Source organism: Dama dama, chromosome 3 (assembly GCF_033118175.1).
Source record: "Dama dama isolate Ldn47 chromosome 3, ASM3311817v1, whole genome shotgun sequence".
NCBI classification, from domain to species: domain Eukaryota; kingdom Metazoa; phylum Chordata; class Mammalia; order Artiodactyla; family Cervidae; genus Dama; species Dama dama.
The window spans coordinates 44,405,617-44,421,819 of record NC_083683.1 but is presented as its reverse complement, the minus strand read 5'-3'; positions in this window follow the sequence as shown (position 1 = coordinate 44,421,819).

The following is a 16,203-nucleotide window of genomic DNA, read 5'->3' as shown; positions in this document are numbered from 1 at the left end:
CCTTCTCTTTCTGGCTATTTGGACTTCAAGGCCCAGTTCGCAGTGCCTCCCCAACCCTGCTCATGCCCTCACTTACTCTTCATGTGCTTATACCAACTTTGCCTTCCTAGTGAGCTACAGTCTGTGTCTGGGTCCAATCCCCACCTCACAGCTAGCCAAGGGCTCTTAAGAGCTTCCATGAGAATAAGAAAAAGCACCCCTTCCTCTGGGCAGACACAGTTCTGTGCCAGACCACTTAAGACTTGGGGGAGGAGCTGGGGCTGGCTGTCAGTCCCCTCCTTTCCTCCAGAGGCCCAACACTTGGGGACCCTGGGACCCACTTCCAAAATCCCCATACCGCCTCTGGCTTTGCCAATTTGGTCTGTGAGCCGTAGCGTACCCATCCCACCCCCATCCTGGCTTTTGGGCCAGCGCCCCAAACTGAACTGTCATCCCACAACGTACCCCTGTGACATACCCCCACAGAATCTCTCGCTAAGCACCCACACCATTTTAAAACCACAGAGCCCTCCTCCCTGGAGTACCATTTCCCTTAGTCTGCTTGGGCAACTCCTGTTCATCCTGCAGAACCCCAACTTAGACACGTCCTCTTCTGTAAATTTCCCTAGCTATCTCCCACTCCCAGCAAAGCTGGTAACTCCTACCCCAGGGCTCTCCTAATCCTTTTTTCTAGGTTCCAGGGATTGAGCCCAATAAATATCTTGCTTCCTGGAAGAACCCTTCCCTTCCTATACCCTAGCCAAAGGCAAAAGACTCCACCCAAGCCTGCCTGGCTCACTCTCTCACATGCCAGCTCCTCTGGAACTCCACTGGCTTCTCCCTTCCTTAAAGCTTACAGATCCAGGGTAGAATGGGGAACTGGAAATCCAAGTGGCTCAGAGATCTCCCCCACCCCCACGCTGCCCTCACTGGGGCTGGGCCTGACAGGAGATTCCCAGCACATCTGGTTGTACTTAAATCATCCAGCGCCCAACTGCTCAGGCATGTTCCCTGCTTTTCTCCCCTCTGCCCTGGCCTCTCCCCTTCCTAAACCAGCCTCCCAGGTCTCTCCTCCAGGATGCCTTCCCTGATTGGCCCAGGCTTTATAACCACAGCCCTCTCTCCAACGAAGGAACGTCCACCACTCTGGGTCTGGGGTCTGGAAGGGTCTGTACTCAAAGTGAGGAGCCCCATCCTTTCCAAGCACTGGTCCTGGACAGAAACCCTCTCCCCAGGCAGGGAGGAGAGCTCACCTAGGGCTTCTCCTCTGTGCCCTTGGCCTCTAGGGTGGCTGCCTCCAGTTACTGTTGCGTAGTGGGTAATGGGAGCCTTTTTAAAGCTTTGGTTCAGATCCAGACGAAGAGCTGTTCCCACACATTCCCTGTCAGCCATTTTCCAAACGGCTTTGCAAGTATTAAAGACCAAAAAGGAAATAAATGCAGAACAGCAAGTATAAAGAGACACAGGCTACAAAGAACTGGTTTGGAAACTATTAAGACTTGCTTCACCAGGGCTCCAGGTTTGAATGTTTGTTTGTTCATTCATTTGTTTATTCAATAGCATGTACTGATGCCCACCATGTATTAAGTCCTGGGAACAGAGACTTGAATAACACTCTTAAGTGCACCAGAGAAACTCCCAGTCAGAGGAGGAGAGAGACAGGTGGAGGAACAAATGCAGAAGCTGAAGTGGACATATGTGGGGAGGCAGTGGGATGTGGTGACTGGAGATCTGAGACCCTGGATTCAATCCTAGCTCCCCTACTTGCCTGTTGCTGCCAGGGGCAAAGGAGGAGTTCTTAGCTGCTGGAGCCTGGCTCCTCACCTGTAAAAGGTGAATGATGTGTTCTGAGAGGGTTGTGGTAGCATTCAAATAAGATCGTGTGTGTGGAAGCACTGTGTGAAGTGCTAAGTTGTTGCTGTTATTACTGGGCTCAGACACATTGCCTGTCTGAGGCTCACTGTTCATTTTTTCTGATGCTTGAACAGCTGTCCTTGCCTACTGTTGAGAACTGGAGAAACTTCTCCTGTGGGGGGCACCCAGCCTAAGCAGCAGGCAGTTATCTCTCTCTCTCACACACACACACACACACAATAGTTACACAAAACATCTTTTTACAGTATCTTTTAGAATTAGAAAATACAGACAAGCACAAAACAAAAATTTGTTTTCAAAATCAAACATTCTTAATCCTACCACTCAGAGAAAACCACTAGTAAGATTTTGGAATAAGACAGCTTGTTTTTCTAGATATGTATATATATAGAGAGATTGCCACACTATTTTATAATCTGCTTTCTCAATAAACAAGTATTTTGAGTATCTTTTCCTGTCTGTACATATATTTATAACACGTAATTTTTTTTATTGAAGTATGGTTGATTTACAATATTGTGGTAGTTTCAGGTGTACAACAAAGTGATTCTGTAGTACATATATATGTATATATCTGTATTCTTGTTTCTGATTCTTTTCGATTATAGTTTATTACAAGATATTGAATATAGTTCCCTGTGCTATATGATTAATCCTTGTTGTTTATATCACATAATTTTAATGACAGTTTAATATTTCATCATCTGGACATGCAAGAATTAATTTAACAATATCCTTTGTTGTCAATTTTTCCCCCCTAAAAATAAAAGCGTGATGAACTGACTTGTAACACCCACCTTTGTGCATGTGTCAGATTAGGATCAAATTCTAGTAATAAGATGCTGGGAATGTAAATTTTTGGCTTTGAGGAGCCACTACCCCAGGTCTCTGGGTGATGCCCTCACATCTCCTCCAGGCAGCCCTCCCAGACGCGTTTCAGGGCCCAGTGCCTCTCCCAAGGCCCAGGCATTTTCCAATAGCTTCCTCCTTTAGCGACCCGGCCTGGAAGCCCTGAAAAATACGGGGAAGGCCAGGAGGGGCCCTGAGTGGAGAGCACAAAGCAGGCTTGTCTGGGGCACGCAGAGAGGCCCCGCCCCCCTCGGGGCTGCCGGCCGAACATTCCTCCCGGACAATGGCTCCCTCAGGGAATCACGAGAATGAAGGAGGCCGGGTGGCTTTCGGAGGCCACCCCCACCCCCGCTCCCACCAAGTAAAACCCGTTCCCAAAATGGAAAGATGGGGCGCTTTGCACTGGGGGCGAGGTGGGGAGGGGCAGTGCTTCCGGGTGCCTACAGCGCCCCCCCCCCCGCCCCCTTCTTTTACCAGCTCTAATCCAGAGTACCCCAGCCCGGGTCCCGCCCAGCCACGCTTCAGTGTGGATCTTGGGCAAGGCTTGCACCCTCTGAGAAACCGCTGCTTCCTCAACTGTAAAATCAGGGCTTTGGATCTGCGATTGCTAAATTTCCCGCAGATCTAAAGTGCCCTAAGGCAGTGACTGAGACTGGCGCAGGCTCTGGGGCCAGACTGCCTGAATTCAAATCTTGGTTTGTCCTTCACCCTGTAAATTTAACACTCTCCCCTCAGCTTGCCAATCTGTAAAGTGGGTTGATGAGAGATGCCCAGGCCTCATGCGGCTTTCCCAAGGAAGGATGAGATGTTCGTGAAACAAACGATTGAGTCGTCAAGAATGTGGGAATCGCGATTCACATCTAACTCTAAAGCTATCTGGATCCCTAGCCTCAGTCCTCTCTCTTGCCTAGTTGAGATTCTGGCCTCTGGACATTTTCCCAACAACTGGCCGCTGCTCTGGGAGATGAGGGGCAACCTATGTCCCAGGGAAGCCTCTGTCTAGCATGTTTCCACTTGCCCTTGTATGAGCCCTAAAGCTATAAAACTAAAAGCATGGCGTTGGGTGGGGGAGGGGGGTACGGGTGGGTTAAAAAATTTTAAATAGAGGAAAATTCCTGTGTCAGGTCACATGTCTTTACTTTTGTTTGGGAAATGCAAGTATTTCCAACGCAGCCAGCAATCGCTAGGACCTTAATAACGCACTGGAGGCTTAGGACTAATTCACTTGAAACAGTGAGCAACACGGGTTTCCCGTAAATACTTTTGAGCTGTTGACCACAGACCCCTGCCCAACCTCCTCCTAGTCTCCCTCACACACTGTTCTCTCCTCCTCATTCACGTCCTCCTCAACCCTCTCCTATACAGCTGAGTTTGAATCCTCAACTGCAAGTACCAGAAAACTGGCCTCACAATGGCTTGTATAGTAAGCAAAACACATGATCATATTTCATCCAATTTAGATGCCACTGATATTAAGAAGCAGTGTTACTTTATGTACCATTAGAAAGAAAAAGCACTGCCAATTAAACTGACATAATGGTTTCTTAGGGCTTCCCAGGTTGCTCCCTAGTAGCTTAGCTGGTAAAGAATCTGCCGGCAATGCGGGAGACCCAGGTTCAATCCCTGAGACAGGAAGATCTCCTGAGGAGGGGAATGGCTACCCACTTCAGTATTCTTGCCTAGAGAATTCCATGGATGGACAGAGGAGCCTGGTGAGCTATAGTCCAGCTATAGTCCATGGGGTTGCAAAGAGTCAGACATGACTGAGCAACTAACACACACAATGGTTTCTTATCACTTAGAATTTTTATTTTACATTTCTTTAAAATGCCTTTTTGAACTTACATGGAAATACACTTTTTTTTTCCTTTTGACTTTTTTTTTTCTTTGCTGCTGTGTATGGGATTTCTTTAGCTGTGATGCTCGGGCTTGCCCCGTGACGTGCAGGATCTTAGTTCCCTGACCAAGGATCAAACCTGCATCCCCTACATTGGAAGGCACATTCTTAACCACTGGACCACCAGGGAAATCCCTACTTTTAAATATAAATTACTTTTGCACTTATTGAACAAGGAAAACATGGGTGAAATAAATTACTTATAAATTTCTTTCAGTTTATTACATCCAGAGTCTGATTCTTGGAATCACTTTTCAACTCTGAGCTGCCAGTGTTTTTCCACATGGACTCCTCATCAGGGTAGATTTAAGGACTGGTGAGACAATATTTCTTAAAAGACTGCTCCACTGAATTAATTGTTCGTTGCTCTGTAAAAAAAAAAAATTACCCCAAATCTCAGCAGTTAAAAGAGACAGACATTTATTATGTTACCATTTTTATTGGTCAGGAATCTGGGAGTGGTTTAGCTGGATGTTTCTGAGTTAATCAACTCTGGAGTTACCGTTTCTCATTCTTATGTAAAATACTGTATTTGATCAATTCAGAAATGCACATTTGGTCACACTGTAACATTTCTGAAATCAGTATACATCCTACTACCAGCAGTGCCTTAACCTACTGTTAGCCAGATAGCACATGTACACATTTGGGTGACTTTGGTGTCTCTTATGAGCTAGCCCTCAAGCTGTGGGTAGCAGAATCTACTTCCCGCTCAGTCAGTCATCCAAGACAGAAGCCACGGCCTTTTTACATCCTAATACTGAAAGTGACATAGTGTCATGATTTCTGCCCTATGCTAACCGGTCACAAAGACCAAATCAGAACGTTGTGGGAAGGGGCTACACAAGGGTGTGACTAGTTGGAGGTGATGACCATTGGGGATGGTTTTGCAGGTTGTCTACCACATCCGCTGTTAACCTTGAGGCTTTCTTTTAAGCCACCAATATTCATTCTGGAAGTCTTGATGCTTGCTGGCAGATGATCTTGACAGATATTTGATAAAAATTTCTAGATATCAGTCAGAACCCAAAGAGTCCTTATATGGTTTATGGACTGAAACATCATTGGGTTGCAATTGTCCAATCATGACACCAGGAAAGTCACCAGAATGTGTACATGTACAGCAAGGACACATGTGCAACATGTACAACACATGTACAGCTGTAAAGCACAACTGCTGTCTGGCTGACAGTAGGTTAAGGCACTGCTGGTAGTAGGATGTATACTGATTTCAGAAATGTTACAGTGTGACCAAATGTGCATTTCTGAATTGATCAAATACAATATTTTACATAAGAATGAGAAACGGTAACTCCAGAGTTGATTAATTCAGAGACTCAGCACCTTCTTCAGGGACCCAGGTTCCTTCCATCTTCATATCCAATACTCTCACCATCTCTGTTGTGTCCCTACATGGTTCCCCTCAAGTCACAAAATGCCTGAATGTAGTTCTAATCATCCCTCATGGGCCCAGCTATTCCTCTCAGGTGCCTCCTTTAGAGAACAAAGAAACTTCTCCCAGAGACATCCAGAAGATTTTCCCTCTTGTCTCTTTGACCAGAAATCGTTATTGCCTGTGTTCATCAGTTGTAGATGTTGACAAAATTCAGAGTGATTCAAACAATATTGAAGTTTATTCTTTCTCATATAAAAGAAGTCTGGCCTCACTCGCCCTCTACAATGGCCCATGCTCTGTCTGTGAGTGTACTTCCTCTGAATCTGAATCTGAATAAATCCACTTCTTACCTAAAATAAATAAATAAAAGAAGTCTGAAAATAGACAGTGCTGGTGTGCTGGCTCTATAGTTTCAGTGTCACTGGAGGCCCAATATATCTCACATGATTTCATTCTCAAATTCACTTCATGTTCCAAAATAGCTGCTGGAGTTCCATGTTGTAGACCATGTTGGTTCCATGTTGTAGACCAAAAGTAGCAAAAATGAAGGGCCAGAGGTTGTTCCTCAGCAGAATCAGCTCTCCTAAGCAACCTTCTCAAATGTTCCACCAGCATTTCTATTTACATTGTATTGGTCAGAACTTGGTCACATGGCCATATGTAGCTACAAGAAAAACTAAAAACATTTTTTCAGCAGAGCATTGTGTCACCCTAAATAAAATGCAGCTCTTTATTATTAAGGAAGAAGACAGAAGAATGGATGTTAGGTGGTTACAATCAGTGTCTTCCACAGTTCTCATCCTTAAACCAATCTCTGGTTGGGTTGGGGCGGGGGGTGGGCAGGATTACTAGGACTGACATAGACATATCAGGAGTTACTCCATCAGGGTTTATTCCTTTGTTGGAAATGGGTTACATTTCTTGAGAGGTGGATCCCTGAATAAAACCTGAATTGTTAACACTGAAGAATCAGATAAAGCAGAGACTACTGATTATTGACCAACAATCATTGCCCCCCATTTCTTGCTAACAGAGCCTTGGTTTTTTTCAGGGACGGGCTGCCAGGTTCTTTAGGGGAGGCCAAGCCCCTCCCCAGCCCCAGGGGTGAGTCTGGATTAGTCTGAGACACCTGTGGGAATTCTATTCTTGGCCAGTGTTTGGTTTAAGAACGGACATGTAAGGAACTCCCTGGTGATTTGATGGTTAAGAATCCACCTTCTGGGCTGCCCTGCTGGCTCAGTGCTAAGAATCTGCCTGCCAATGCAGGAGACACAGGTTCGATCCCAGGTCCAGGAAGATCCCACATGCCAGAGAGCAACTAAGCCTGTGTACCACAACTACAAACCTGTGTGCCTAGAGCCTGTACTCCATAACAAGAGAAGCTACAGCAGTTAGAAGCCTGAGCACTGCAACTAGAGAGTAGCCCCCACTCACCACAACTAGAGAAAAGCCCATGCAGCATCAAAGACCCAGCACAGCCAAAATAAAAAAATAAATAAAATAAAATAAAAAAGGAATCCACCTTCCAACGCAGGGGACATGGGTTCAATCTTTGGTTGAGGAACTAGATCCCACATTCCCTGGGGCAACTAAGTTACCCTGGCACCACAATGAAAGATCCCATGTGCTGCAACTAAGACCCGAGGCAGCCAAACAAATTAATTAATTTTTAAAAAGAATGGACATGTAATATGACTTACATGATTCTGACCTATAATGCTTGGTGGGATGTTCTTTGGGAGAATTCTGGAAGACTTCTCAGAAGCCAAAGGAGAAACAGCTTTTCTTGTACTCTGAAAATTGTTGTCTGTATGTGGTATCTAGTATTGCAGAGCCATCTTGTGATTTTAAGAAAAGTTAGGGTACAAGGATGTAAACCAACACGTTAAAAATGGCAGAGAAAAAAGAATGCAATACAGTATTCAGAGAATGAAATCCTACTCAGCAATAAAAATGAACTAGTGAAAAAAAAAATGAACTAGTGATACATACAACTAAATGGATGAGTCTCAAAAACACTGTCTGAAGTAAAAGGGTCAGACACAAAAGAGTATATATAATATGATTCCATTCATAGGAAGGTCTAGAACATATAAGACTGATCTATGGAGGTAGAAATCAGATCAAGGGTTACCTATGAGGATAAGGGACTACATGTGGACACAAGAGAACTTTCTGGCATGATGTCAATGTTCTATATCTTGATTGGAATGGTGGTTACCAGGTATATATTTATATTTGTCAAAACTCATCAAACTGTATTTTTAAAATGTGCATTCTACTGCATGTAATTTCAGTAAAGTTAATACAAGAAGTAAAGAATGAAAAAAGAAGGAAGGAAGGAAATGTAGTTCCTTGACAACATTGCTGTGTCACTGAATTAGCCAACAGTCCCATATGGTAAGTCTTGCTTTGCAAAAAAATAAACAAACATCCTAGTGGTTAGGGCATATTTAAGTTGGGTCTTCTGTCACTTGAAGCCCAATTCCTCTGTCAAAGCGGGGAGAAGCACCCTGAGGTCAGGACACAGAGCCAGTCTAGGAAACTGTGAACTTCTATGAACAGCAGAAAAGGGCAAGAGATTTTGGAGCTCTGTGTCATCTGGTGGGGTGTCCTCCCCACCCCAACATCATAGTGAGCCCAATACAACTGGGCTCACTGGGGGTTTCTTCGGACCATTTCCTGACTTTCTTCACCTCGTTTGTAACATGCTGACCTAGCAATCAAAGGACCCACTCTCAGACTTCTGGATCAATTAAGAGAAAATGCAGGAATGCTCTTAGCACAGGGCCTGGCACATGGTAAGGGCTCCATAAGGGCTCCTGTCTTACCTCACCTGGCCTGAGAATTACCTGGGCCTGAACCAAGGGGAAGAGGTGGGAACAGAATTCAGAAATCTTTAGGAAGTAGTTCCCAGAATTGTAAATCATTGATGACACCAAGGACTCAGGCTTGGGTGACAGTGTAGACGGGGATTGTTTCTCAGGATTTTGGCAAAGATTACCTGCAGTATCTTTATCACTAGTTAGAGGGAAGCTGGTAGAGGGAAGTTAAGAAACATAGGAGGGGACTGCCCTGGCAATCCAATGGTTAAGAGTCTGTGCTTCCACTGCAGGGGGCCCATGTTCTATCCATTGTCAGGGAACTAGGATCCTGTGCAGCACAGCCAAAAAAAATGGGATAAAAAGTAGATTTGAAAAGTATAAAAAAGAGTTATAAGTTGAATTTGAGATGCCTTTGAGCAGGATGGAGTAGTAGACAAGAGCAAAGACTCTGCCAACAAGTAGCTACGTGATCATGGGCAAGTTATTCCTTCTCTTGGAGCTTCAGAGTCCTCATCTGTAAATTGAGAGTCCTAAGAAATCTTGTTGTTCAGTCGTTAAGTCGTGTCTGACTCTTTGGGACACCAATAACTTCAGTGAGACAGGCTCCTCTGTCCTCCACTATCTCCTGGAGTTTACTCAAATTCATGTCCATTGAGTCGGTGACACTACCTAACCATCTCATCCTCTGCCACCCCCTTCGCCTCCCGCCTTCAATCTTTCCCAGGGTCTTTTCCAATGAGTTGGCCCTTCGCATCAGGTGGCCAAAGTATTGGAACTTCAGCTTCAGCATGAATCCTTCCAATGAATATTCAGGGTTGATTTCCTTTAGGACTGACTGGTTTGATCTTGCAGTCCAAGGAACTCTCAAGAGTCTTCTGCAGCACCACAATTGGAAAGCATCAGTTCTTCAGCACTCAGCCTTCCTTATGGTCCAACTCTTATATCTGCACACAACTCCTGGAAAAACCATAGCTTTGAATAGACAGACCTTTGTCAGCAACGTGATGTCTACTTTTAAACACGCTATCTAGGTTTGTCATAGCTTTCCTTCCAAGGAGTGTCTTTTAATTTCATGGTTGTCCACAGTGATTTTGGAGCCCAAGAAAATAAAATCTGTCACTGCTTCCACTTTTTCCCCTTCTATTTGCCCTAAAGTGATGGGCTTGGATGCCATAATCTTAGTTTTTTTTTTTTTTCAAGGTTGAGTTTCAAGCCAGTTTTTTCACCCTCCTACTGAGAATGCTATAAAAATTAGATGAAACAATATATTTAAAGTGCTCAGCATAGTGCCTGGCACACAGTAGTGATAGGAATTTTCATTTTCTCTTCACACTCTGCCTCACCTGCCTAGGCAGGCAGGCTCATACTGAGCTACTGCTAACGGAGATGGACAGTTTTGAGCTTACATTTCACCTTCTCCTGATTCCAACAGGGTGTTCCCCTGCAGATTTCCTCTCCTTTTCTTTTTCTTTGACCGGTCCCTCCCTTCCTTCCAGGCACACTACTCTGCCCTCCCTCTTCCAGGAAGCCATCCCTGACTAATGACCACCCCCCCACCCCCTGCCAACCTCTCTACAAGCCTCCCTGTAGGGACTGGTTTCTCAGCCCAGAGCTCTTTCCATTCCCTTCCATTGCCCCTCCCTCAGTAAAGATCACTCCAGCTCAAATAAGGCCTGGACCCCAGGAGAAGGATTCCACTCTCCACCACATCCTCAGTGGTTGAAGGCTCAGACAGGGGTGGGGGCTGGTGAGGAGGAGGCCACCTGCCAGAGTGGCAGCCGACAGGCCAGCTAAATCCTTGACCTGCGATTTAAGGGGTCGGGCGTAGTTCAATAGAGCACTCCAGGCTGAGTCCCAGCTCATTCACACAGGTCAGGGGGATGAGGGGTAGCGAGGGGAGGAGGGTCATCTCCTCCAAGAGCCCCTTGAATTCATTCCCAGGCCTCGGAGGCATAATTCAGTCCTATGAAAACCCACAACTCTCATCCGCATCAGTGCAGAACCTCCTTCTGAGAAGCAAAGGGGGTACCCGGAACCGGCAGGGACGGTCGCGCAAGGAGGTGGGAGAGCCATGGAACGCATAGAGTCACAGTTAGGACTCCTGTCTGTTTTAACCTAGAGTCTCTTGTTAGGTCCCCAGGCCCCTCAGCTTTGCCCAGAGTGCCCAGGTCAGCCCTGCTCTCTACCCCTCTGCTCCTCCTTTGGAATTTTTCCCCAGAACTGGGCCTTACCAAGATATGGGCGTGGGGGGCGGAGAGGTCCTTTGAATAATGAAATTCCACATGCAAAACACAGCGTGGTTTTCCTTGACATAAATGCCAGTGAGGCCTCAGGAAGAGGGCCAAGCCTGGGTCCAGCTCTCAGACAGATGCCCCTATCTTTGGGTTTCCTCACCACCCAGGTTTGCCTGCTCGCAGTGCTATGCAAATGAGATGCAAACCAAGCCAAAACAGCCGTAGGGATTGGCTGACCCCAGAGATTTTGTCCGCCCAATCCAGGGCCTCCTCCCAGCTTGGGCTCCCCCACCACCCACCACCAGTCCCGCCCATAAATCAGCTCCGTCAGCAGTTAATGGCTCCTGACTAATTGCCTGAACTCGGCTGGAGCTCTCGGGTCGCCAGCATTAAAATTCAATCAGGCCCAGCGCTGAGCTATTAAATATTCATTGGGAGAGCTTCCCGAAACCTGGCTGGGGGATGGGGGTGCATTGGGTTGGAGGGACTACCCGAACCTACAGTTCCGGAGGAGGTTCCTTGTTCCTCCCCCGGTACTCTTTATCTTCTCCTCCAACAGCTGTCTGATTACCATTCTGCTGGGCCTGATTTCTCCCTGCAAGTCCCTAAGTTCTCGCGCCCTGGAGATGGAGCTGCCTTGCAGGAGTGTGGTGCTAAGTTATGCCAAGGAGTTGCCCTGTCCCTCCGCCCTGCATTCCCTCCGTCTCACCCCATGGGCCTCTTACCCAGGGCCCACTGTGGGTCATTATCAATGCTGGAAAACCTTAGGTTTCCTCAGGGGTGGAATAGCTCCAAGTACAGATGGCTTCCTCCTCAGTAGAGCCCAGGAGAAGCTCCTAGGTTCCTGGCATTGCTGCCTTTGCCAGGAGCTTTGCTGGCGCTGTTCTGGCCATCTTCAGCCAGCTGGAGAAGAGAGCTCCAGGCTGGGCAGCCTGGGGTCTGTGTTGGAAGGGAGGAGGGGGTTCTGTGCAGTCCTGCTCTCCTCTCCCCTTCCCCCAGGAATGCAGCCTGTCCAAGCTCCTGGGCCCCTGGCCTGATGCTGAGCAGGCTGCCTGGAACTTCTCAAGGAGGATACCCAGGAGGAAGGGGGCTGGGCCTGTAGGGGACCACTGAAAGGGTCCTGCGTTGAGCAGGAAGTGAACCCCTCACCCCCACCCCCACATACATACACACCATTGGTAGAGGGTTATGAAGAGGGTTTAGCAGGTATGATGACAGCCATGGCAAAAGGCTGGAGTGGCCCACTCGAATAAGGACTAGGAGTTTTCCTACACCTGCTGTGTTAGACATCTTGTGACACAGCTCCATCCCTGGACCAGGAGGTGTTTGAGTTAGGGGGAAGAGAGAGCACAAGGAATTATGCTAGGAGACACCTGTTCCCCTAACCTGTTTTTACAGGGAATCCTCAGGAGCAAACCACCTGCTCACAAGGCTCTTGCCCAGCCCTTTGGACTGCTCCCTGCCCCGAGTGTCTGAGGTCCTGCAGGAAATTATCCCTGTGGGAGCCACAGAGAGCCCCAGAGATGCTACAGGGGCGGGATGAAGGCCAGGGCACCAGTTTCTACAAGGCCAGCAGCAGCTCAGGGCTCCAGGAGGGACGTGAAGTTCAGGACACATTGTTCTGGGGGACAATGGAAAGGACTTCTGATTCTGATATTCTGAGAGCATCAACCCTTGGCCCAGCAGGAAACCTAGGATTCTGATCTGAGAATCCATACTTCTCCAGAGCTTAGGTTCTCTCCCGGCAGGAAATTGGGAAGGGGGGCGGTACTGGGAAGCACCTCCTCTCCAGGACCCAGGCAGGCCCCAGAGCTGGGTGCAGGGCAGAATGTGTCTGGCAGCGATTAGGAAGGGAGCCAGGGAGGCCTCAGACTTGAGCAGGTCAGGAGTGACCTGAGCCAAGTGTCCGATTCCAAAGCCAGACGTCACAGGCAATCCAGGATTTCAGCTCACCCCACGTGTGGTTCCCATTAGGACTGGCTGGGGTCTTCCTGAAGGCCAGGCGGATTCCTGAGCCCCTCCCCCAACACAGCCCCTCCCTCATGGGGCTGTTTGGAATGTCTTACCCAGTTCTTCCAAGTGGCCTGCCTGCCTACCAAAGTGCAACCTTGGGGCTTTTCTGGGGCATCCCACTCCAGAGAGGCCTCCCCACCCACTATATGATATTTTTGCAATGTCTTAAAGGGGAGGCTAATTCCTGAAGACCCATATGCTGTGCCCAGCGCCTCCCCTCCTTTCCAGGTCAGCTGCTTGTGTTCAGGCCTCAGCTCTTCTGGTTCTAACACTTGCAACTGCCCCCACTGGCCAGGACTTTCCTCCATAATACCCCCAAGTGGGCCTAAAACTCAGGCCTGTTATAAAGATCATTTCCCTTTTATAAAACCTCCAACAACTTTCCAGCATCTCCATAGCTGTCACTGTTTGCATCCTCAGGTATATCTGTGCTACATGTGTTTTAGACACACACACCATTTTAAAGTTTTAAAAGAGAGTTGTCAACAATTAAAAACCAGGAAGCAACCCGTAAAACCCTACATTTCTAATTTTTCTTGAAAATAGCTGACAACACAGCTCAGAAGCTGGCATGGCAACAACTGGCCAGAGGTGAGCAGCAACTGCGGCCTTCGGAAGGGATCCCTGGGGCTGACCTGAGAGCCACGGCCCCACTCGTCCCTATTGTCATCTAGGTCTGAGGCTCAGATGAATGAATGGCCTTTTTAATCACTGGGCTAGTACACACCTTTTAATCTTGAAAAAAAGTGCAAGTGTTAGTCACTCCGTCCTGTCTGACTCTTTGTGACCCCATGGACTGTAGCCCTCCAGGCTCCGCTGTCCATGGAATTCTTTGGGCAAGAATACTGGAGTTGGTAGACATTCCCTTCTCCAGAGGATCTTGCTGACCCAGGGATCAAACCCAGGTCTTCTGCATTGCAGGCAGATTCTTTACCATAGGAGCCACCAGCAAGCCCACCTTTTAATCTTACTTTGTGTCAGTTTCACTTCTTCTAGCCTCTTACGTTCTTGTCTGTCCCTTCCTGTGCTGACATGTCAATTTGCTACAACAAACCCAAGTCTAAGGTATATAAGCCTCTTCAGCCCTCCTTTCACACACCTCTCTGCTCCTTATCCCAGTCAGTTCCTCCCCTCCAACACTCCTGCTCCAGACACATCACTACCTCCACACTCCCGTCTTAGCACATGCTGTTCTTCCTTCCCCATGAAGTTTTATTTTTCCTTCCAGCCCCAACCCAGAAGTCATCCTCTTGACGCCTCTAGCAGGCAGGACCGTCAGGTTGTCTAATACTCCTGAGGATTCTGGAACATCTCACATTGCATCCCCACTCTGCGGTGAGAGCCTCTTGAGGGCCAGGAGCAGGCCTGCTGGGCATCCCCAGGACTCACCTCTGTTGAGGAATCAGGCCATCAGGCCAGAGGTAGAGATGGTTGTTGAGGGGGGGCGGGGGGAGTTGCAACTCCACCCCTGTAGAGCTGGCCTCGGTGGCAAACACAAGTTTGTTGGACATGGCAAGGTTGTAGGAGGGGAGGTGGCAGGGATTCTGTGCTGAATTTGTGTGTCATGGCAGTATGAGCACGGGATGAAAAACAATTTCCAAACACAGAGCATTTCAGAAAGGAGTGAGTTTATTAAGAACAAAGAGCAGAGATGATGTGGGCATGGCGAGCATGGCAGGCTGATCTCCCGACAGAACAGAGACAGCGGCTAGACACTACTAGAACAGTGAGCCAGCTCAAGGGAGAGGCAACACTCTCCATGAGTTAGTAGCCAATGTGTTCAGCCTAAAGACAAAAAGATTCCTGCTGCAAGGGTGCTATAGGGTGAACACCAAGGTGGCCGTTTTTGTCTAATATGGGGTCAGGAATCTTGTTGGTGAGGGTTGGGGGCTTTTGGTATTGGTTACAAAAGGGCTCAGTCAATTCCAGAGGTGACCTTGGTTCTGGGCTCCGTGTCTGTGGCCTTGGTACAAGGATAGGACTCAACAGTGAGGTCCTGGGTTTTCAGCGGGAAGGATACCTGTGTCACCTGGGGATCTTGACAAGAGGAGCTGGGTTTGGGCTTGGAGTACCTAGGAGCCTGATCTCACCAAAACCATCCCAAAGAAAAAGAAATGCAAGAAGGCAAAATGGTTGTCTGAGGAGGTCTTACAAATAGTTGAGAGAAGAAGAGAAGCGAAAGGCAAAGGGGAAATGGAAAGATATACCCAACTGAATGCAGAGTTCCAGAGAATAGCAAAGAGAGATAAGAAAGCCTTCCTAAGTGAACAATGCAAAGAAATAGAGGAAAACAATAGAATGGGAACGACTAGAGCTCTCGTCAAGAAAATTAAAGACGCAAAGGGAACATTTCATGCAAAGATGGGCTCATAAAGGACAGAAAAGGCAAGGACCTAACAGAAGCAGAAAAAATTAAGAAGAGGTGGCAAGAATACACAGAAGAACTACACAAAAAATGTCTTAATGACCCGGTTAACCACCATGGTGTTGTCACCTAGACCCAGACATCATGGAGTGCCAAGTGGGCCTTACTACAAACAAAGCTAGTGGAAGGGATGGAATTCAGCAAATTTGGAAAACTCACCAAGGGCCACAGGACTGGAAACAGTCAGTTTTCATTCCAATCCCAAAGAAAGGCAATGCCAAAGAATGTTTAAACTACCCTACCTTTGTGCTCATTTCACATACTAGCTAGGTAATGCTCAAAATCCTTCAAGCTAGGCTTCAACAGTATATGAACTGAGAACTTCCAGATGTACAAGCTGGGTTGAGAAGGCAGAAGAACCAGAGATCAAATTGCCAACATCCGTTGGGTCCATAGAAAACGCAAGAGAATGCCAGAAAAACATCTACCTCTGCTTCACTGACTACGAGAAAGCCTTTGACTGTGTGGATTACAACAAACTGTGGAAAATTCTTAAAGAGATGGAAATACCAGACCACCTACCTGCCTCCTGAGAAACCTATATGCAGGTCAAGAAGCAACAGTTAGAACTGGACATGGACCAACATACTGGTTCAAAATTGGGAAAGGAGTATGTCAAGGCTGTATATTGTCACCCTGCTTATTTAACTTCTATGCAGAGTACATCATGTGAAATGCCAGGCTGAATCACAAACTGGAATCAAGATTGC